The following is a 23,592-nucleotide window of genomic DNA, read 5'->3' as shown; positions in this document are numbered from 1 at the left end:
AACAAAATATTAAGAAAAAGATAGGAATTACCTAGGCCTGGGTGAAAAAACATATTTAGGATAACTTAGGGAGAAAAATACCTTTTTCAAAAGAAGTTAAAAGAACTATATAAGTTTACCTAGGCCTAGGAGTATGATAAGTTCAAAGAAAAACTAAGGGAATTCAAAACAAATTTGGGAAAGTTTGGAAAACTATAAAGAATAATGTTCTTGGCTAGAGGACTGGTTATATGCAGGAATCAAAATAGCAAAATGTTTGTCCATCAAATACAATTACATTTGTCCACTAAAATTCCATCTATTACTTTATTTCATTTCAAAATTATCTTCATCTGCCTGTGGTCAATAAATTTGTGCTATCATGCTAGCTGCTATTTTGAGTCCTGCAATAAAGTTTATTTCACATGTACTTTTGTAGGAATATTTTGTTCATCATTTACGATTGAAACCATCTTGATTCAAAAACTGTTTTCAGCACACTGCAATGGCAGTAAAAAACTTAACACTTTTGTTTTATTTTTAAACTACATATTGTGGTATAAGTAATTGATTTTTAAAAAGTACTCGAAACCATGAGATAATATTTGAATTGCTTGCATGATTTAATAGGATTAAGATTTAGATTAATTTTTCACCTGAAAAAAAAAAAAGAATACTTATAAGAAAGCTCAAAATATCAAATACTATTACTATAGATTTTTTTATATCAATTGTTTATTTAACATGACCAAGAAAATACTTTTGATTACCAGTCCTCTAGCCTCAGATATTAGATATAGGAGAGTGTCTCACTAAACCATATGCAGATTAATCTTTCTCAAAATTACCTAAATATCAAATTATATACAACGCAGTCTGTTAAAACTAGTCAAGGGTTCTCAGTAAAACAAATTTAAAACAAAATTATTTTTTATTTTTGCCTCATTTTTATTGAATTTAAAAAAAATGGTATTGGCTGTTGGTTTGAAGATTTTGATCAAAATAAACTGAGAACCCATCGCTAGTTAGAAGCACTCTCCTATATCTAATATAATTATCATCTATTATTTATACACCAGAAAAATGAAATACACTTGATACCTCCCACGAGGTCCTATCAGCACCTAACAGAAGCTGCCCCACCAGGCCAGGAAACCAAAAAAGGCGGTACAACATTGCTGATTCTCAGCAGAGTCTAACCTTGAGGCCATGATCAGATGACTGCTCTGAAAGTGAAGGTTGTCGGTAAGGATACCAGGTGATGGCTCTCTGCAGATTTCGTGTGAGTGCGCTGATGGCATGGATGCCAGTCAATGTGAAGGTTAGTGCAATTAGGAGCAAAGATAATCATATCGTACTATTCATGGGTGTGTACAACAGTGATAACTTTGAGGCGGTGTGCTCAATAGACTTGCACAAGACACCATTCAGACTTTCATACAAGTAGATTATTAAGCTGGGAAGACTAGAAGTTGAATCATTTCTAGGTGACCTAATCTTGCGTGAATGATGTTCGGCTAGACTGATACACAAGGTTCTATCATAGGATTGTAATTTAATAAGTTTTTTCACCAGCAAAAAAAGACCTCAGTTTCATTTCAAAACAACATAAAAAGTTCCATCCTTAAACAAATAAAGAAGAAAACTAAAATAAACTTAAGGGAAAGACTCAAAATATGAAGAGTTCTGCAAAAAGACAATCAAAACAAAATTTATTAAATGAACAAAAATTATTGAATGTTACCAAAACGAAAAATTGGGCCTTGTGAAAAACATCTCCACAAATTCTCAAATGAATTAAATCTATTAAGACTTAATACAACACAAAATCATGAAGAAAACAAAAAATATGAAAATTTGGACATTGCGGGAAAAACTGAGATGGATGAAACTGAGGTCTTAATAAAACGATTGAACAAAATGAAAACACATTAAAAAAATTAGAAATTATTAAATTCATTATTCAACTAAGTAATGAAAGTCAAACACCTGTTCCAAAAAAAAATCTACTGAGCAACTACAGTAAATGTACAAATTGGCCACATGTTGAATAAATTATTAAAGTATTTTATGATTTGGAGGTAATAATTATGGCATTATTGTCATGCAAAATTTATAAAAGTGATTATTATGATTAAAACTGGATCATTATTTTGATATTCATAAATTGATATTACAGTATCCAGTTTATACTATAATTTACTAATTGATTAGGACAAATTCAGCTGTGCAGAAGAATGAAATAATACATGAAAGTGCAAATGATCAATCCAAGCCAAAAAAGGCAAAAGTGAAATGAAAAATGAATGAATAAAGCTATCAAAGAATGGCATTAAAACACTATACCTCACAATCCAGAAACAATTTCACTTGAATGAAATGAAACTATTATAATAAGTCAAACCAAGAGGTGTGTTTTACTATGAACTATTATGTCCAAAGCACTAGTATTATTTGCACAAGCTGTCCAAAACCAAAAGTCAAAATACATTTGATCCAAATTAATGTTAGGGAAAACAAACTTATGTTTATATGCTTTGAAATGGGCATCGTCAATTTTGATACTTGTAGTTGCTCACAATTTAATTCACAATCAAAACTGAAATACATAATTTTTTCATTTGCTATGAATCATTTACTTCTGCAAAGAAGTTTTTTGCTGGTGAAAAAACTAATCTTAGGAAACAAAATATAAATAATAAATACTTGACTAGGACTAGGAATATAAGAAGGCTTTGTCTACCTCATTAAACAAAATAAAAACATTTATAAAAATTCTAACATCGATCTATAGGTCAGTCTCTTTGAAGTAAAATTAATAGTGGATTTGGTATCAGCTGGAGTAACCTGCGGCACAGTTACTCACACTTGTTGATTTTCCCGATCTGTTCTTGTCTTTGTCCAAACAAAATGTGATTGTACAACTAAATCATGCATCGGGCACTTATACCAAATCCACTAGACATTTCTAAACTAGATTTTTATAGGAAAAGTCCCTCAAAAGAAATTGATTAATTAATTTTCAAGATTAAACACTTTTAGACTTCATGATAACATCACCATACAACCAAGTCAATATATTGGCTTAAAAGAAGCAAAAAAATCATTATCCCCTTATTTTCAATGCAAATATCTGGCAAAATTTGATTGATCTTTAATTCAGTTTTACTTACACTAAAAGTTTCAGAAGTGGTGTTATCATGAAAATAATCCCTGTTGCCGAGAAACCCCTAGCCTGATAAAACAGATGTCCTTTTGTTCCTGTCCCAAGAGGTGTACCGAATAAATCATAATCTACCAAATAAAGATCCATTCCCCTAGCAGACACTGGATATATTAATATTGAATTTGGAGTAAATTAGACCCAGGCCCTTAGCAGACTTTGAAAACTTTAATATTCAATTGAATAAATTATAGACCCAGTCCCTCAGCAGACTTTGAAAACATTAATATTCAATTGAATAAATTATAGACCCAGTCCCTCAGCAGACTTTGAAAACATTAATATTTAATTGAATAAATTATTGACCCAGTCCCTCAGCAGACTCTAAATATATTAGTAATTAATTGAATACATAATAGACCCAGTCCTTTAGCAGACTCTGAATACATTAATAATTAAATGAATACGTTATAGGCCTTAGTCCTCTAGGGAAACATAAATAGATTGTTCATGGTAAAGAGTCCATGTTAGCTTTTCATATTAAATTACATGATGGTAGTTTCCTTTTCGGGATAGACCAGCTCATTTTTCAAAAGTTAGTAGCCTAGAAACTTCGTTATTTTAGTCTTCACAAACTAGTCTTGATAATCACATAAACTTTATGGAAGTCTGAATACCGGCTTGAGTGTATTGATCACATCACTCTAAGATATACATCACTGTTGTGCAGTAAAACCTATGGGTAGTGGGGAATGGTTATCTTAGAAGTCTCCTAATTGCACTAATCTTCACAGTATAAAGGCTGGCTTGCCATCAAGGTACTCTCACGAGTCTGTAGGGGGTCAGAAGTCTGATATCCTTATCGACAGTGTTCACCATCAGAGCAGCCACCTGGTTGTGGTTTCATAAGATGGCTCTTGTCGGGACAGTAAGTACTGCCTGGTCCTGGTCTACCGGGGTAGTGAGACTTGGTGCTGGTGGGACCTCGGGGAGGTATATATTTTTTGTAAGTCCAAAAAGGGCGTGGAGAGGGTAAAGATGGAATTCATTAAAAAAACAAAGGAAAACCACCAAATCCAAAGTGAAACTTTGTTTTAACACCACACAACACAAGAAAGGCATGTTATGAGAAAGACAAAGTTGAAAATTTTCTAAGTCTCTAAATTCACTAATTTAAAGAATTCTTACCTTCAAAAATCCTAAGTGCCATCAATCCCCTTCTTGATTCTGAAACCTAAGTGTCACTGCCAGTCAAAAAAACCCAAGATATCAATAGACATTATTACCCCCCTCTGCCTAGTTTGTCCAATCCCGTCCCTCAGTTAATGACTTATCCCCCTCCCCCCAGTTTATGTCTTAACCCCCTCCCCCCAGTTTATGTCTTATCCCCCTCCCCCCAGGTTATGTCTTATCCCCCTCCCCCCAGTTTATGTCTTAACCCCCTCCCCCCAGTTTATGTCTTAACCCCCTCCCCCCAGTTTATGTCTTATCCCCCTCCCCCCAGATTAGATAGCTTCCCCACCCCCCACAAAGGAGTTAAACCCAGTTGTGATTAACCATCAATTTTTTTATTTCTTTGACTATCTTTTATCGAGCAAAAACAAGTTTTCCTCTGTGTCAGTTTCAAAGGTCCAATGTTTTCTCATCAAGTCATACTGGCCTTTTTAACCATTTCGACTTTTTTTAAATGTTGTACTGACACTTGCAAGATTTTCAAAACTCTGTCCTTATAATCAAAGTGTAGCAGCTTCAAAATCATTAGTTTGTACACAATTTATTTAGAGTGATGTTACTTCCAACCAAAATGAAACATTTTGAGAAATCACTGGAAAAATTATAGTTCACGAATTGAAGTTATTGTTGCGTAAATAATTTGATATAAAATGTGTAAGAGTGCCAAATTTACATTGTCTTAGGGTTGGTTTGAGCATTAAGTAAAATCACTCAACTTGTTCTGGTCAATTACAACTGGGTTTAACTCCAAGAAATAAAGTATGAACAACAGACAACTTGAGTGTGTGCGAGGTGATCATTCGTTTAAGGCATGCTGCTGGCAAGAGTTTTTAAACAAACTAAAATAAATTGTTTTTTTTTCTTTTTGTTTTGGAAAATAATCCAACTTGAAGAAGTAGTCTACTGCTACTCTTTTCTTTGATTGTGTTGTACTTCCTGATAGCTTTATCTCTCATTTATCTCCCCATTATTTCTAGTAACCATTGCCAATATCTTTATTACAACATTTTTGCAACAGTAATGTATGTATGGACCATTGCATTGAGATTTTGAACCTCTTCCAAAGGGTGAGTAACATGATGCCTGATAAACTTAAAGAATGGATGGGGTAAAAAATAAATAAAGGATGAAAAACAGAAATGTTGGAGGTCTTTCCAAGGAAAGGAAAAATAAGATATGATGGCCCATTTACGTCTTCAACTGCATGACTTGCAGCATGCCTCAAACGAATGATGCGGTGTGGCGCATAACCCTCCCCCATTTTCATTATTTTATTGCTCAATAGTTACAGACATAATATCGTAAAAGTCAAGGGAAATAAAGCTAAAAGGCTGGTAAATGCACCTTATTAATGTAAGTTAGGAAACAGTCAACTTTCATAAACTTGTGAAATAAACTTGATATTAAATTAATATTAATATTGTATACGTAGCTTGAGATTTTTTCCTTTCAGTGTTCCAAAAATATATGGTTCATGGTCTTTTCCTCACATTTCCCCCCTCCCCCTTCCCTGTAAAGGATGGATCATATCATGAATAATATCTTGAACACTGTCAAAGGATGTCAATATCTTTTTAAATTTTAAGACTGAAGTATAGTACCCAAAACCCTAAGATTCCTTGATATATCATATATATTTCACAAGTTTATGAAAGCACTTGTAATTCACTGAATTGGCAATAATCTTGAATACGTTTAAAAAATGGCAGAATATGAACAGGAAAGTATGGTAAAATATTGGAGTCCTAGATATTATTTAAATAGGTTGATAACTTCTGTCACTGTTATTTGGATGTCTATTTGAAAATCGTGGAAAGTCTTAGGTAATAGTTTGAAATATTACATGCAGAGGGTGATTCAAGTTATTATGACAAGCCAATTACCGATTTATGCAACAAATCTGCATGAACTATGCATCTTACAATTTTGAACAGTCATTAATGTAAGACATGACTTTGAAATTTTTCCCAAGTCAAATGTATTCCAAACTTCAAAATAGGCTCTCAACAAAGGCATGTGGCTAATGTTTACATGTATGAAATCGAACTGCTCTAAAGGGAAATAGTTTTGTTTTGCTGAGAGTCTTGATGTTTCCTGTGGTATTACGGACTTACTTACGGACTTACTTACGGACTTACTTACAGACTTACACAACTCAATGTCAAAGTGGCTTCGCCTCGAAGAGGCAGTAGCCACCAAAAAAAATGCAAAAAAAAATTTTTTTTTTTTGAAAAAAAGGCATTATTTTTTTCAGAATTATGATGAGCCTAATTATGATAGAAAAGGTTTGACATGACAGTTTGACAATGAAAAATGATTGAAACTTTTTTCTCTCATTTGTTACACATATTGTTTTTCATTTCAGGATTTGTTTAAATTCAACCTAAACAGGCTTGCTGAAATCTTACCTTCAAATTGTTCCTTTAAGAGTTACTATTCTTAAATATGTTTGGGCAATCATTACATCACTAGAAATGCATTAATAATGAATCAACATGTCACCCTGACAACACTCAAGTTGTAAAGGAGTAATGACACTACCATCATAAAACTTACCGGTAATTCACTATCATTGTAAGATGTTCTGTTTTAATGCGACATTTGCATGAAGACATCATTTGGACCTGTCATATGTGTCCCACTACCCTGATGCTTAGCAAATTTCCTTTCTCATTGAAATTTGTATTACCTCATAAAAATAGTAAGACAATTGGTGCTAATTAACTGTACAAACAGAAGTGTGCAAGGTATTCTGGAAGTGGTAGTCAAATGATGCCATTATGCAAACATCCTATAGAGATTTTGCACCATGACATGATGGCAGCCATGTTAGGTGGCAGGAACAATATATCGGTAATTGATTTACACAAAGGGATTTTATTGTTCTACCATTTAACCACAGGCAGTCCAAGCTATATTATGGGCGTCAGCATGTGATGGTGCAAAGCCTCTACTCAAAATTGTTAAGTCTGTAAATGAATACAAAAATTAAAAAGTTTTAGCTGGAAGCACACCAGAAGCAATATTATTAAGCAATTTCTTTGTCAAATTCTAACACATTTATTTCTCTCACATATTGCAAAGACCAGTATAAGTCAAGGGCTAATTATTAACATGTCATGCTATATAGGCATAATAATAATAATGATAATGATAATAATAATGATAATGATAATAATAATGATAATGATAATGATGATAATGGTAATGATAATAATAATATTAAATGATGATTACACATGGTGATGTAACTGTTTTATCGGTCGTAGAGAGAAAGAGGCATGTATAGTGCACTTAGAGATGTATTGTAATTAGTAACCATTTATGAATGGCCCTGTGTTAGAAGCTTGCATTTTGCATTTTAAGAAATTATTTCTAGGAGAGTCTACTTGGGTCGGAGTGAGGTATGAAGTAATCACTGAATATGCATAACAATAGTACGGTTAGGTGTCATTTTATATTACTGTTTGTTAGTGCCAATATCTATTACAGTATGACCCCCAAATGTTTGACCAGTTCTCATGTATTTACACACTTGATTCACAAGATTTAGATGTCCAGATACAGGGTTTAAGGTAATGGCCTGTCATAAGACAATGTACAGCATAGATTTTTAACTTCCTTATCTAAGTACTGTAAGAACTGACAGTCACAAAATAATTCTTCCAATTAAGTTAACACAAGAATGATGAAAAGGATTATTGTAGAGCGGTATCAACATTTAATTAACTAGATTGGAGAATAGGGTATTTTGTGTTTTGCAAGACTGAACACATGTATGGAAAATAGTCAGTTGAGACAAGATTCAAGTAACTCTGATAGATGTCATGCTTTACTTCTTGCATAATTCTTGTTCATTACATTGATTAATTGCTTACAATACTTGACCCCCCCCCCCCCCCCATCCCTCCCTTTATGACATTATTGTATTACATTGTCTTGATGAATAAATTGCTTCCATTGTTTGGTACTTATGGCTTTATCTGATGTACAAGATCCAGTTGAGTCACTGATACATGAAGAGTGTAATCTACTGCAAACTTATAATTTCTCTGTAGGGCGTCAAACATGGCTAGATGTATATGTAGTCAAGGAATATACTCTATACTCTTGCATGACATTTGAGAAATATAAACCACATCCCGTGTGATTATAGCTCTTCATATCGTTGTGCAATAACAATGAAAAAAGGCTATAATTGTGAATTTAGAATTTCCTCTTTCATAATAATCCCTTGTGAAAATGGTAATGAACTCAGTAGATTCTGTTGTGTAATCTGCTATGAATTATGCAATGTACATTACACATTCTTTGGTCATATTATGTTATAATTGACTTAGTTATTTGATAACAACATAGTCAAGTGAATGTAAATGTTTAGATTTACACTATTTGGATTTAATAAGGACTGCATGTGTAGTACATGTCAGTACAAATTGATTTTAGATAAATATCGACGAACACAAGATGCAAAAGTGGCAACAAGGATAAACTAGAAGTATAGCATCTTCAACCATGAGTGGCAACCAAACTCCTAAATGACACAACCAACACAAACAAGAATGCCCCACAGTGGACTACAAGCCTATCCTCCATTCAACCCTGCTCAAGAAATTGGATTTATTGGTCAGAGAATCTCTTAATCAGCTATTGTGATTTTGACCCCATTGTAAGACATGGCCTTCTCTTAATTTATAAAATGGAATAGACAAACATCTTCGACACACTAGCAGACATGGTTAGCATGAACAACTCGGCAGTCACAAATCTAACAAAACACTTTCACCAAAAACGCAAAATAGTTAAGCAGCATATCAAGTTAAACTGTTTTAGTTTTTATTCAAAAAATCAACAAGCATATAAATATTTATTAACTCAAGAAAAGGCACAACATAAAGCCTTTTGTCCAAAATGGGCAATACTGGGAATGTTTAAAACATAGGACTAATAAAACTAGATAGATAAATTTAATGTATATAATCTAATATAAATATTATCCTATTATCGTAATTCTAGTAATTTAAATTTATTCTTTACAAACTTTTAGATACATTGTAAGAATGGTTTTTTAGAATCACTGATCGACTAAATCATTCACTACTGATATTATTTATAAACTGACCATCCAACCTAGTAATGGTCAATCCAATAATTTAAAATGAAAATGATTTAACCCATTTATTCATAGTGTATACTTTAGAGGACTAAAGTAGCTGATACTTGTCAAAGCTCAAGGGACAAGCAAAAGAGATCAAGATACATCTTTTGGCCAAAAGAGAGAATGGCTAAAACCAACAATCACCCAGATGATTTTTTCAATATTATGCAAGGCATTAGCCAAAGCAGGTTCAGTACTAAAGCTTGTACAATTTTCATAAAAAAAGATGCTAGAAGAGCAGAAAATCTCTCCAATCATTCCCTCGTGCTCCTTCACATAAAACAAAGCTGCAAACCGCTTTCTTCAAACTGATAGTAAATGATACCATATAATGATATAAATATTAATATGCTACGAGGAGAAAATAGTAGAAGGGACTAGAATGACCATACTGTAACTTATTTTCATATTAATAATTAGTATAAAGTTTTTTCTTGTTTGTCATGATATCATTCTGATTTTTACTAGCGATTTTTCGACAAAGAATGATTTCATTTGAAAATTATCTTCTTATACAATATTTGTGCATATTCACTTAGTGAAGTGCCCAGAGCAGTCCTTCAAATGGTAAATAGGGCACTCCCCAGGGGTTGGTTACCCTAGCTCGCGTTGCTCCCTAAAAACCAAGGGTGCTACTGGTACTGTTTGTGTCAATTATGGGTGCTTCTGGCACTGGATGCTAATAGTACTGGATGGTATTAAAATACATTAAAATTTTATAGTATAAAGATGTTTTTGTTCTCAAAATAATTAACATCTTGACTTTGCTTATCACATATCTTCCTGACACACTCTCGTGTTGTTCTGTATCTTGTGCAATGTTAAAAAGTGAGTTGGATCAAGTCTATCATATTTGGATGATTCTAATATACTTGACACACCGTTGTCTTGTTCTGTATCTTGTACAATGTTCAATAGTGAGTTGCATCAAGTCCATCATATTTGGATGGTTGTAATATACTTGACACATTTCTGTCTTGTTCTGTATCTTGAACAATATTCAATAGTGAATTGCATCAATCCATCATATTTGGGTGATTGTAATATACTTGACACATGCCTGTCTTGTTCTGTATCTTGTACAATGTTCAATAGTGAGTTGCATCAAGTCCATCATATTTGGGTGATTGTAATATACTTGACACATTCCTGTCTTGTTCTGTATCTTGTACAATGTTCAATAGTGAATTGCATCAATCCATCATATTTGGGTGATTGTAATATACTTGACATATTCTTGTCTTGTCTGTTTCTTGAACAATGTTTAATAGTGAGTTGCATCAAGTCCATCATATTTGGGTGATTGTAATATACTTGACACATGCCTGTCTTTTTCTGTACCTTGTACAATGTTTAATAGTGAGTTGCATCAATCCATCATATTTGGGTGATTGTGATATACTTGACACATGCCTGTCTTGTTCTGTATCTTGTACAATGTTTAATAGTGAGTTGCATCAAGTCCATTATATTTCGGTGATTGTAATATACTTGACACATTCCTGTCTTGTTCTGTATCTTGTACAGTGTTCAATATTGAATTGCATCAATCCATCATATTTGGGTGATTGTGATATACTTGACATATTTTTGTCTTGTTCTGTTTCTTGAACAGTGTTTAATAGTGAGTTGCATCAATCCATCATATTTGGGTGATTGTAATATACTTGACACATGCCTGTCTTGTTCTGTATCTTGTACAATGTTCAATAGTGAGTTGCATCAAGTCCATCATATTTGGGTGATTGTAATATACTTGACACATTCCTGTCTTGTTCTGTATCTTGTACAATGTTCAATAGTGAATTGCATCAATCCATCATATTTGGGTGATTGTAATATACTTGACATATTCTTGTCTTGTCTGCTTCTTGAACAATGTTTAATAGTGAGTTGCATCAAGTCCATCATATTTGGGTGACTGTAATATACTTGACACATTCCTGTCTTTTTCTGTACCTTGTACAATGTTTAATAGTGAGTTGCATCAATCCATCATATTTGGGTGATTGTAATATACTTGACACATTCCTGTCTTGTTCTGTATCTTGTACAATGTTTAATAGTGAATTGCATCAAGTCCATCATAATTGGGTGAATGTAATATACTTGACGCATTCCTGTCTTGTTCTGTATCTTGTACAATGTTCAATAGTGAATTTCATCAAGTCCATCATAATTGGGTGAATGTAATATACTTGACACATTCCTGTCTTGTTCTGTATCTTGAACAATGTGCAATAGCGAATTGCATTAAGTTCATTACATTTGGTTTATTGTAATATACTTGACATATTCTTGTCTTGTTCTGTTTCTTGAACAGTGTTCAATAGTGAATGGCATCAGCTCCATCATATTTGGATGATTGTCATATACTTGACACATTCTTGTCTTGTTCTGTATCTTGTACAATGTTCAATAGTGAATTGCATCAAGTCCATTACATTTAGTTTGTTCTAATATACCTGACACATTCCTGTCTTGTTCTGTATCTTGTACAGTGTTCAAAAGTGAGCTGTGTCAAGTTCATTATATTTTGATAAATACTGTTTTTTTCATTGTCTTGTACAATGTTTAATCATGTACTTCAGCAGCTCCATGATATCTGGATGATCACAAGAATACAATTGCAAAGCAGACATTTCAAAGTCTGTTCTTTTTATATATACAGTATATTTTTCAGCTTTATCTGTAGTTAATTTTTTGTTATGTCAGCATTTTTTAAAGTATGGTCATCTAGAGAAATAGATTTTCGGATTTCATATAACAAACATTTTTTTAACTTCATTAAAGTTTAAAAATAAATTGCATATAAATGTTTTTTAACAACTGCATATAAATATTAATTTATAAAATAACAAGAGAAATTTATCAATTATAGTTTATCCTTTTGTAGTGCATCTAGTGGCTCTTTCTGCTCTTGGTCATGTTTAGTTTCTTCACTCATACTGGCTATGGCTTCGCATGCAAAGTCTTGTACTTCAGTTTGGCAAAGTCAGGCATTTGACATATTATTCATACTAGTTTTCCTTTTCATTGAAGCTGCCAGATATCAAAGACATTGAAAGCAACTGTACAACCATTCTTAGTCAAAATTCTTGCCAGTTACTAAAGGCTTTATAAAGAATTTTGCTAAACCAGCAACATCTTGACAAAGACTACACTATATCTTAGTTGTGAAATGTGCTATGTTTAGAAGTAAATTGTTTAGAATCTTTAAAGCTTATCCTGCTTGATCTTGACAATGGATAGCAGTGCAACTTTGTGGTAAAAGGTGGGTACAACTTGGCCTTGAAATGACTTGCATATTAGCAAAGGATTGTGCTGTGTATGAGCAGAACATGATGCTGCAGCTGGGCAATGGTAGCAGTGGATTGTCCTTCACCTGTAGATAATAAGCCATATCTTGACAGCAGATGGTGTTGAATCTTAGCAAATCTTGGTAGTGCTGGAAGGAGTGGATTTCATCTAAGCAAATCTTAGAAGTGGACGCTGTTGCATCTTAGCACATCTTGGTAGTGGATGATCTTGACAGCAGATGGTGTTGAATCTTAGAAACATTTTCAAAGAATATGGTGCCACATCATGAATTCAACAACACAGTGCTACATCTTGTCACATTTTGTTAATGTCCGAGCAACATCTTAGTAGTGGATGGCATCATATTTTTGCAGTGGATATTGCTGTCCATCTTGTCACATCTGAGTAGTGTTTAAGCAACATCTTGGTAGTGGATGGCTTTGCATCCTGGCAGTGGAAATCCCTTCATCTTGTCACAGGTATGGTTGTGTTTGAGCAACATCTTACTAGTACATGTCAATACTGCTGCTGCATCTTGTCACATCTAGGTAGTGTTTGAGAAAACTTTTTGCAGTGGATAGCGTTGCATCTTTGCAGTTATCACATCTAGGTATGTTTGACCAACAGTTTGGTAGTGGATAGTGCTGCATCTTAGCACATCTTGGCAGTGGATGGTGTTGCATCTTGGCAAATCTTGGTAGTGGTTGGAGGAGTGGATTTCATCTAAGCACATCTTGGAAGTGGACGCTGTTGCATCTTAGCACATCTTGGTAGTGGATGATCTTGACAGCAGATGGTGTTGAATCTTAGAAACATTTTCAAAGAATATGGTGCCACATCATGAATTCAACAACACAGTGCTGCATCTTGTAACATTTTGTTAGTGTCTGAGCAACATCTTAGTAGTGAATTGCATTATATCTTTGCAGTGGATATTGCTGTCCATCTTGTCACATCTGAGTAGTGTTTAAGCAACATCTTAGTAGTGCATGTCAACACTGCTGCATCTTGGCACATCTAGGTAGTGTTTGAGAAAAATATTTGCAGTGGATGGCGTTGCATCTTAGCAGTTATCACATCTAGGTATGTTTGACCAACAGTTTGGTAGTGGATGGTGCTGCATCTTAGCACATCTTGGCAGTGGATGGTGTTGCGTCTTGGCAAATCTTGGTTGTGGATGGAGGAGTGGATTTCATCTAAGCACATCTTGGAAGTGGACGCTGTTGCATCTTAGCACATCTTGCAGTGGATGATGTTGCATCTTAACATATCTTGGTAGTGGATGGCGTTGCAATTTAGCACATCTTGGTAGTGGATGGCGTTGCAATTTAGCACAACTTGGTAGTGGATGGCGTTGCAATTCAGCACATCTTGGTAGTGGATGGCGTTGCAATTCAGCACATTTTGGTAGTGGATGGCGTTGCAATTCAGCACATCTTGGTAGTGGATGGCGTTTGCATTTAGCACATCTTGGTAGTGGATGGGGTTGCATCTTAGCAAATCTTGGTAGTGGATGGAGGAGTGGATTTCATCTAAGCACATCTTGGTAGTGGATGGCGTTGCAATTTATCACATCTTGGTAGTGAATGGTGTTGCATCTTGGCAAATCTCGGTAGTGGATTTCATCTAAGCACATCTTGGTAGTGGATGATGATGCATCTTGGCACAATTTAAAAGTGGATGATGTAGCACCTCAGCACACCTAGGTCGTGGATGATTTTGCATCTTGGAAGTGGATAGCATTGCATCCTGGCAGTGGACATCAATATATTTAATGAGGAAAAGTAGAATATCTCATGCTTTATCTATGCAGGTGATGATCAGTCCGAAGTTTCCAAACCACTATCTTGTTAGAAATCGAAAGAGAAAGAGTGAATTGGAGGGATTCCTCTTTGTACTTAGAAAATAAAATTGCAATGAGAAAAGAAACTTGTAGACTATTGGTGGAAACAAAAAGGTCAAGCAAGTTGGTAATGCTGACGTTTTATCGTCATAGAGATTTCAAGTGTGAAAAGATCATCATGTAGCAATCAATTAAGAAAAGAAATATCTGTGCCATATATGAAAAAGCTGTTGAGTCAAGGATAAGGTTAAACCTAAACCTTCAATGTCCTCAGCAAAGAGAAAACAATGGAAATGAGTGATGTCACGCCTCTACTTCTTCAGAAGATAAGTTAGAGCACAACAACAAAACTGCTCAAATTATAGGACTAAAGAATTAGTCATAATGAGAATGACTGTCATAGCATACCTTTATCAAGGATTTGTGCAGTTGAAGAAGTACCACAAAGTATTATAAAGAAAATGAATTCTTGACAAATACCACAAAAAATGTTTAACAAACCTTTAAAATAGTAATTATTGAAAAAAAACTAAAATTTATACATAAAAAGGACAGTATCTTTTAGTAATCTTTCTCATTTAATATTTTTAGTAATTTTTTTAGCCAAAACAAATAGGCCATTTCACAGATCCAGTTACTCAACCTCAGCCTCGTCAGCGTGTAATTATTTATTAGAATTTGACTACAGTCCTGCAGCAATGGAAGGAATTTACACATTAACGAACAATTGAAACACTTAAAAATTTCACAGGTTCTAAAGAATATATTACACGCTGACGAGGCTGAGGTTGAGTAACAGGATCCGTGAAATGGTCTATTAAGAGATATGTGTTATTAGAGCAACTCATGGTTAGGATTATTAAAAGCTATGATTTGAAGCAAAGACTTATTGATTCTAACCTTTGTTAAAATAAATTTATATTTTAGGTTATTTCTTTGGGCATGTTGAGATCATATTACTAATATGACATGTACATACTAAAGAAAGTTAACTTTATCAAAATTTATTCAAGCCAAAAAAAATTTGTGCTGTTTGAAATCATAAATTTAATAAATACTGAAGCATAAACTATAAAACAGGGTTTGTGCTTGACTCAAAAGAAATTCCATAGATTATTAAGTAGTATATTAGATTTGAATTCACAATTTCTTTTAAAAAAATATTATGAAAACTTCAATCAGTGATTACTAGATTATTGAATACTCTTTATAAGTATATTTCGGCAGTACTTAAAGCACATTAACATAACTGGATCTACTGTCACACCAAAGTCTAAAATAACTATTTGACAAAAGTTCTGCCAATCATTAGTCTGTTAACATAGAGGGTGCTCTAAGTGTACAGTGATAGCCATGTTTGTCTGTTGTTATTGCACAACGATATGAGCAGTTCTAATCATATTTCTCATACGTCATGCAAGACTATATAGTATATACCTTGACTACATAAACCTAGCTATGTTTGACACCCTACAGAGATATTATAAGTTTGTTTTAGATAACACTCTTCATGTATCAGTGACTCACCTGGATCTTGTACATAAAAAAAAACTATTAGGACCAATGGAAGCAATTTATCAAGATAATGTAATATAATGATATAATAATGGGAGGGATGTGGTGGGAGTCATACACTGTTATTAAAGCATGACTACATGTGTAACAATTTTGTGTGATTTTGTACTGACACTGATCAAAGTCAGGGCAAAAACACAGATTTGAACTTGTCATTGGGAAGTAAACTATAATAGCTTGTTACTAAACATGCATTTATGATGCACTAGTTGCACTAGTTATATTTGACAACTTCAAAGTTTCAAACAGTTTTGACCATCAATACGTCAAGATGTCAGTATGTAATTATTGCTTAAGAAGTGGTCAGACATTTGTAATAGATAATAGACTGGTACTAATAAACAGTAAATATAATATGGCATCTAATTGTACTGTTGTTATGCATATCCAGTAAATACTCCAGTAAAGACATCCTCATCTGCTACTTTTTACTGTGAAGAAAATATGTTGCTTGGCAACTATTGGGGCCATATAGATAACCAGTCATTTTCAATTTCCATCAATTTTTATCCAAGTGCCCCTTTAAACTGATAGAATTTCCCTAAAACATTGGTGTATAGTGTTCGTTTAAAGAAGAGTAAGTAATTCCTGAAAATGTACTAGCCCTTGGTAAATATACTGGTCAAAAACAATTTACCAAACATGCTTGGCTTGACACTAATTCTAATACCCTGATGATGGATTTTTTGCTTGAAAGCTTAGTTCCTCAATGCAATCCTACGCGTATTTTCCGAATTTATATCAAGCCAAGTAGGATGGTTGGTTGAAAGTTGTTAGAGAAATGAAATTCATGTTATTGTTCAATTTTTTTCATTCAATTGCTTAACTGTAACTGCTTCTAGCATACCTCTTAAAGTGACCGTTGCTCTTGTCTTGTATACAGTGTAACTCTAAAAATGTTACCAGATATTAAAATGTTTCATTGCAATATCTATTACGAAAGGGGTGAATGTCAGAATATGATATTTTTTGTGTTTAGGTCCAGTTCTTAGGTGTAATGATCAACATAATGCTCAATGTTCAAGGATAAAAATGGAAAACTAAACAATGCAGCTGTATTTTCTGTTCTACACAAAACAAATTATTATCTTCCTAAAAAAATATACAAATATATATTTTACTTGTTAATGCTCTATTAGCTGACTGAGCTGATAGTGATATCATTAAATTTTTACGACACCAAATATTCCAATAAATTTGAATTTTCCCAAAATTATTCTCTATCACTTGAAAAATTGAACTGGTAAATGTTCTATCTGGTTTACATATAATATTAATATCAATCTTATCAATGTTAATAATTGGAAACTTACCTCAATACCCTCGATATGTATTTAAGAATAAAAAACAATTACTATAATGAGCAATTCGATTCTCAAACTTGTTTACCCACCCATTCCAAATCAAATAAAACGAAACAGAAAAATAAAAATCTTACTAAGATTGTGCTAATACACAACAAAAACCAGGCAAACTGACTGTTAATTATATTATGGATGAAATGGCCACTGATGGCAAATTAACCAAATACCACAATGACTACCAGTAGTTATTCAAAGTGGAAAATGACTTAGGTCCATTTCAGAAAGATGAATGTCTAAACTGGAGCTTACTGTCTTCTCTTGATTAGAATGAAAAGTATTATTCATTGCTGAAAAGTAATAATTGTTACTTGTTTATTTTTATTATTCTTTCTTTCTTTTTGTTTTCATTGAAACATTATTGTCTGCCAAAAACAGATTATTTCAAGGAGGATAAAATGAACTACTGTATAAATAAAATCATCAATATCCATTTTTCTTCTTGTCAAAACATAATAAAATGTTTACCAATAGTTTGAAAACAAGTTCTTCACAGAAAAAATAGAAAATCTATTCTCACATTATTAACTTGCAGACACGTGAAGCGTAGAAACGAGTTATTGTGAGGGGTCTGAATATGCAAATGTGTCACTCGCTCACTCACTCACTAAGATGTTAGCAGATCGATAATTAAACGTATATTGATCGTCTTACGTCATCTTATTACGAACATTACATGACACTAACAAGCACATTGCTCTTATTCAGTATAGACTACTTTTGCTATTTATATGAGAAAATGAACTGCTGATGTTTCATGTGGGATACTTCTAGCACTGTGGACCCACTCTGCACATGCGAACACTCGCACTTAGTTTTATCTTCGGATTACTTATATCAAAAGAATCAAGGAAAGATGCAACTTGAAGTAAAATAATACGATTAACGCCTACAACTAAAATTCCAATGAGTCAAGCCTTTTTTTGCTGATGCAATAAAGTAAACAGAAACGCCTATGTACAATTGTCAACATATTTAGATCCTCTCAGAAGACTCGTAGGTAGAGCCGGACAGGATGCATCGAAAAAAAGAACTTTTCATGAGATTTCCAAACAAGAGTCATGGAATCTTGAAGAAAGTTCGGCTAGTTTTGTCATCCAAATAAGCCGTGCTGAATTAAAAGTAGATTGATTGTCGCACATCACAAACAGCCGAAGCAATGTCCTTGTATCTAAAAAACTGCGAAGGTACGAATCTACTCAATAGATGTCGCTTGACACTATTAAACGAGAATTCGCTCCAATAAATAATTAGTTGAATTAACAGACTTGAATGAAATTTTTAAAAAAAGGATTTCTAAACGAATTTCTATAAAATGTTCGCTTAGTTCACAGTGTAAATAAAGTGTTTCATGTGAATCTAAATCGATTCTAAGCGCCAGGACCCTTGAAGGTCAAGATAAGTAGTAACGCATAACACAACATTTTTCCAATTCATCACAGAATTCGCTTCCAAACTCAACAAAATAACAAAGAACTAAACAATGTAGGTGTTAAAAGGAAAATAACAGGACGACTAATCATCTTACCAGCTAAATTGAAAACCTAAATTGAAACCTTCGGATGTCAACAATCATAAGGACACAGGGAGCCCAATCTCTGGAAAGTTTAACTAGTATCCACGAGTTCGCCAAAGGTATGGTTTGATTTTTACTTATTTACTATTTTACTTTCTTTTAAGTAAAATCGTTGTATATAGAAATCGTTGAACGAAATATTCCTGATTGGCGCCGAAAGAAACAAAAAATGAAAAAAGTATGGTGTTTTACAGTAAGGCACTAAAACTTTCCACTTTCCTTCTTCTTCCTGCTCATTGTCAAAAGGTTGAAAATAATTATTTAATTGAAAAAAAAAAGGATTGTTACCCAAAGACTTTCCTGTTCAAAATTTCTGATTATTTAGGAGGTAGAAATACTGTATTTCCAGAAAACAAATCATTTCTATGGGTACGTGTAGAGAAAATTCCAAGACTTGACTCCAAGTTAGTACAAGTAGTAAAAATTTTCCTGTTTTTGAATTAGAAAAACAACATCTCCACAATTCCAGGTTATTGTAAAGCGGAAAATGGTTGACAATTATTATTAACAAATTTCATGCTTTTCTTTTAATTATTAGATAGGACCATTTTGAATATTCTGGAAACACACTTGATACTAAAATTCTGTTTCTAATTTGTTAGGCACTGCTTTTTACACACAGATACAGTAAGTTTGGTGCATTTGCCCAGCCGATAGGGGATGGAGTAGAAATATGATAAAATTACTTACAAAATTTGAATAAAATTATGAAATGTTTTCAATGGCTCTTCCCATAATCTGTATAGTTAGACTTTTCATTACTTGCTTTATAGGCTGTTGAACATCAAATAAAATAAATTGATAAACATATCATTTTATTTTAAAAAAAAACAATGAAAAATGGGGGAAAATATGTCAACAACCATTTCAATTATTTAGATGGTGCTAAAAAAACAGGTGAAAGTGATAAAGAGAATAAAAGATGAAAAAAATCAAATGAAAAATATACCTAATAAAAGGAGGAAAAAAGGAGTTGACGAAGTTGGAGGGATTATACCCTTTTGAGAAAAGTGGCCTGTTAAAAAAAACAAATAAAAAAAATTAATTTAGGTATACTAATAATTATTACCATCATACGAATAAAGGTTATAGTAAAATGATAAAAAATATTCTGAAATTATAAAATAACTTCATACGGGTTTTTTTTTACATTTTTGTTTAAAAAAAATAATTCTCCATTCAGTCTGTTACGTCAAACAATGTCTGAGGTGGGAGGGGAGGGGTGGAAAGCTTGCAGTTCAACATTTAGTTTTTAATTCCTCTTTGAAGAGTCTACGGTCACTTGACACTCATAATAACATTAACATCAGGCCACCGGAAACGGTGACATGAGGTCATCTGATATTCTCGAACAATCGTTGACTCACGAGGAACACACGTTCATATTGTTACCGTTCTTTTATATCATTTATAAGCATTTAGGACCTGATTACTTCTTTGTTGTAAGTACTTTATGATTCAATGGGACTATTATAGCATGTTAATCACGAATTACCATTTATATATCATGTATTTGTAATCATTATTTTGTAGAATCACTTCTGCATCGTCATCGTAATAAAATAGACAATACGAGCATCGAGGGGTAATTCTTCACTCTTTAATAGAAAGAAGAACCAAAATACTTCAAAAAATGTAAAGGAAGGTAATACAAAATATTTGAATGATAAATAGAATAAAATGAAAGAAAGCAGTCCGGATTTTTCAAGGTTTTTGTAACACGTGCAAACTCACCACACGCTCGATAAACTTTGCCTTTTTTCTCGACGGAAAACAACAGAAAACAACAAATTTACTGTTCCAAGGGAATAAAATACATCTAACTCTAAACGTCATGGGATTTTATAAGTCGTTCAAGCATTTCTTACCGTCTGAGCGTCCATTTTCTTCGTAATTCATATCTTCATTCATATTCGCCATGTTTTTCTTGTTTGTGATACCCGAGTTGCATTGTGGGTCCAATGAAAATGTCACTTGAAAATGTCACTTGAAAATAGCGAACTGGGAACGATAACATGGATAAGGACTGCAAAAGGACTGCGGATATTGGAGCGAAAGATTGTTAATTAGCTTTCTGATCATGACTAACCCACGAATCGAATGGGAATTTATCGTGCTAAGGTTTTTGGAGGGGGGGTGGAAAAACTCAAAAAACTCTCGAATCAAAGGGAGAGAGCCAGAAAAACTTTTCTCACGTGATGCCGAAATGTGTTTGCATTCACCTGCGAATTTTGCGAGATCAAAATACCTTCTTTTTGCATTTTCCACTGATACGTGATATCAAATGAAATCTTTCCCGGTTGACGTAACCCGTAACTTTTGATTGGCATTATGTAAATGACTCGGTAAGTGGTTTGGATGACCATGTAAAATAACGGTACCCAGAAACTTGTAAGTTTCTAAACCCTTATGAATTTCTGGGTCCCGTTTCTCCACTACCCCACCCTGCCTAGGAACGTAAAAGAACCACTGAGGACGTAGAGAAACCCTGGCAGTGACCATCCTTGAGCTCAGTGTCTGGCCAAGTTGTTTTTCGCAAATTGGCAGCCATTTTGAATTGGATCTTATTCATAAACAACATCAGCCAGGAGTTCCTCGCTCATTCCTTTAAAAGAGTTCGAGATCGCGCGCAGATTGGATACGCAGAACAACAAAATGGCTGCGAACGTTGTTTAAGACAAAGAAAAATTGAAGGTTACGCTAAATAGGAACGAAGCCCAACAGCCACTTAAGTTAGGAAATAATCTATGTATTATATGTCTTCCGCTATGTCGTCGGTCTTCGACGCCTTACTCGTAATAGTTGTTATTATAACAAATTAAACTGATTATTTTATATACTCTCGGACTCAGATGTTTTATCTTTCGCTAGGTGAGTCATATAACACGTGACTTGTCAAGGTCACTTGACTTCCAGCAGTCCTAAATGCATCCGCCATAACAGAAGTCTCAGTGTTATAGACTTCTGAGTAGTTCTACAGACGTCGATGTTACAGCAGTCCTACATGTATCAGCCATAAGAATCGAGTTGTGAAATGCTTACCACCAATTTGTTATGTTTTTGATAGGTGGGGTGGTGGGAACTGAAATACAAGTCGATAACTTATTTATATTGAGAAATATATGTACCAATGTATAAACAGACAGTATAGTAGTAAGTCAGAACATAACAGATCAGAAACAGTAGCTTTTCGCTAAATGATAAGCTTATCGTTTTTTGTTTTTTTTGTTGTTGTTGTTGTTATTTGTTGTTGTTGTTGTTTTTTGTTGTTTTTTTTTTGTCGTCGTTGTTGTTGTTGTTGTTTTGTTATTTTGTTTTTCGTTTTTTTAAATCTTGAATGGAATTTTGATTGTAAAATACAGTTATCTTCAAATAATATTGATGTCGAAACATTAGTATCGGAATAGTTTGTAAACGAAACAACACTGATGATTCGTCATGTGCTGAAGAGCTGAACTACTTTAATACAAAATATTTCCGTCAATGTATACAAATGTGAGATATAATTTTATTTGATCTGGAACTCTTGACCTAGAGCTCATTAGGCCACATTTCAGTATTATGCTTAAGTCAGTATTATATTTTAAAAGTTTTCGTAGTAGTTCTAAATACATATATAAAAACATCACTTATACTGAACTCGTCTAAAATTCGTACAAAATTATCAACATGGAGAAAGAACCAAAAAAGAAAAGCTACATCACAAATGCTTGATTTTTCTATACAGCAACCAATAAAAATCAAATGGAAAAATAAATAAATATAGATTAAATTTAAAAATTTTCATCTGAGTTCAAAAGCATGGATTTTTCGCGAAAATAATAAAACTTGTAACTCACGATTACAACGAATGCAAGATTTTATGGCATCGTGCTGTAACAAAAAAATTATTATTATAATAAGAAAGGAAAATAAATTACGAGATTTCCTAGAAAACTATTATTATAATTAATAATTAAACAGTTTTGAGTTTTGATATCTTTATCGCATCCTTGAATTGGAAGGCAAAATCAAAAGTTTTTTCTTCATTTACAGGTTTTTTTTGTCTTGAATTTAATTATAAGCTCTTACTTTTTAACAAATTAGGTCTAAACATTTTTAAAGGCAGTTTTGATTTTTTAAGCGTTTGCTATTTTTGATTTGAATCTTTTCCTATTCTCGCTTGTTTGTTATATCTTCCTATTTTCACTCTTATGATTGATCTTTTGTTGATGTACTTCGGTTACATTTGATAACTTTTGATAGGCTGATAGAGCATTCATGTTTCCTGGTATTGACAGACACATTGTCATTCAGGAAGTTCTTTGATAGCTTCCTCAAAATAATCGTGCTAATCGTGCAACGATAATATATTTCAAAAATGTGTTTCCATAAAATAGTAATTTCGTACAATCCTGTTTAATA

The 23,592-nt window shown here is 33.3% G+C and overlaps 1 long non-coding RNA gene across 2 annotated transcripts; it reads right to left on the bottom strand.

Annotated features, from left to right (window-relative positions):
* Positions 1-471: 471 nt before the first annotated feature.
* On the bottom strand, positions 472-21,184 carry LOC116300433 (uncharacterized). Of its 2 annotated transcripts, none has more exons than XR_004197604.2 (5): positions 21,057-21,184; positions 20,138-20,203; positions 19,879-19,962; positions 4,331-4,386; positions 472-635 (listed from the first exon to the last, which is right to left on the bottom strand). It is a non-coding gene; the product is annotated as an uncharacterized LOC116300433 (long non-coding RNA). The 2 variants fall into 2 exon arrangements; XR_016120424.1 differs by having other exon boundaries at positions 4,331-4,376.
* Positions 21,185-23,592: the final 2,408 nt, after the last annotated feature.

Source organism: Actinia tenebrosa, unplaced genomic scaffold, assembly GCF_029948245.1.
Source record: "Actinia tenebrosa isolate PJP-AT-01 unplaced genomic scaffold, QUT_ActTen_1.0 PGA_scaffold2__45_contigs__length_23673736, whole genome shotgun sequence".
Taxonomy (NCBI): Eukaryota; Metazoa; Cnidaria; class Anthozoa; order Actiniaria; family Actiniidae; genus Actinia; species Actinia tenebrosa.
Note: the sequence above shows the minus strand (reverse complement) of the source record. Positions and strands in the feature narration are given on the sequence as shown.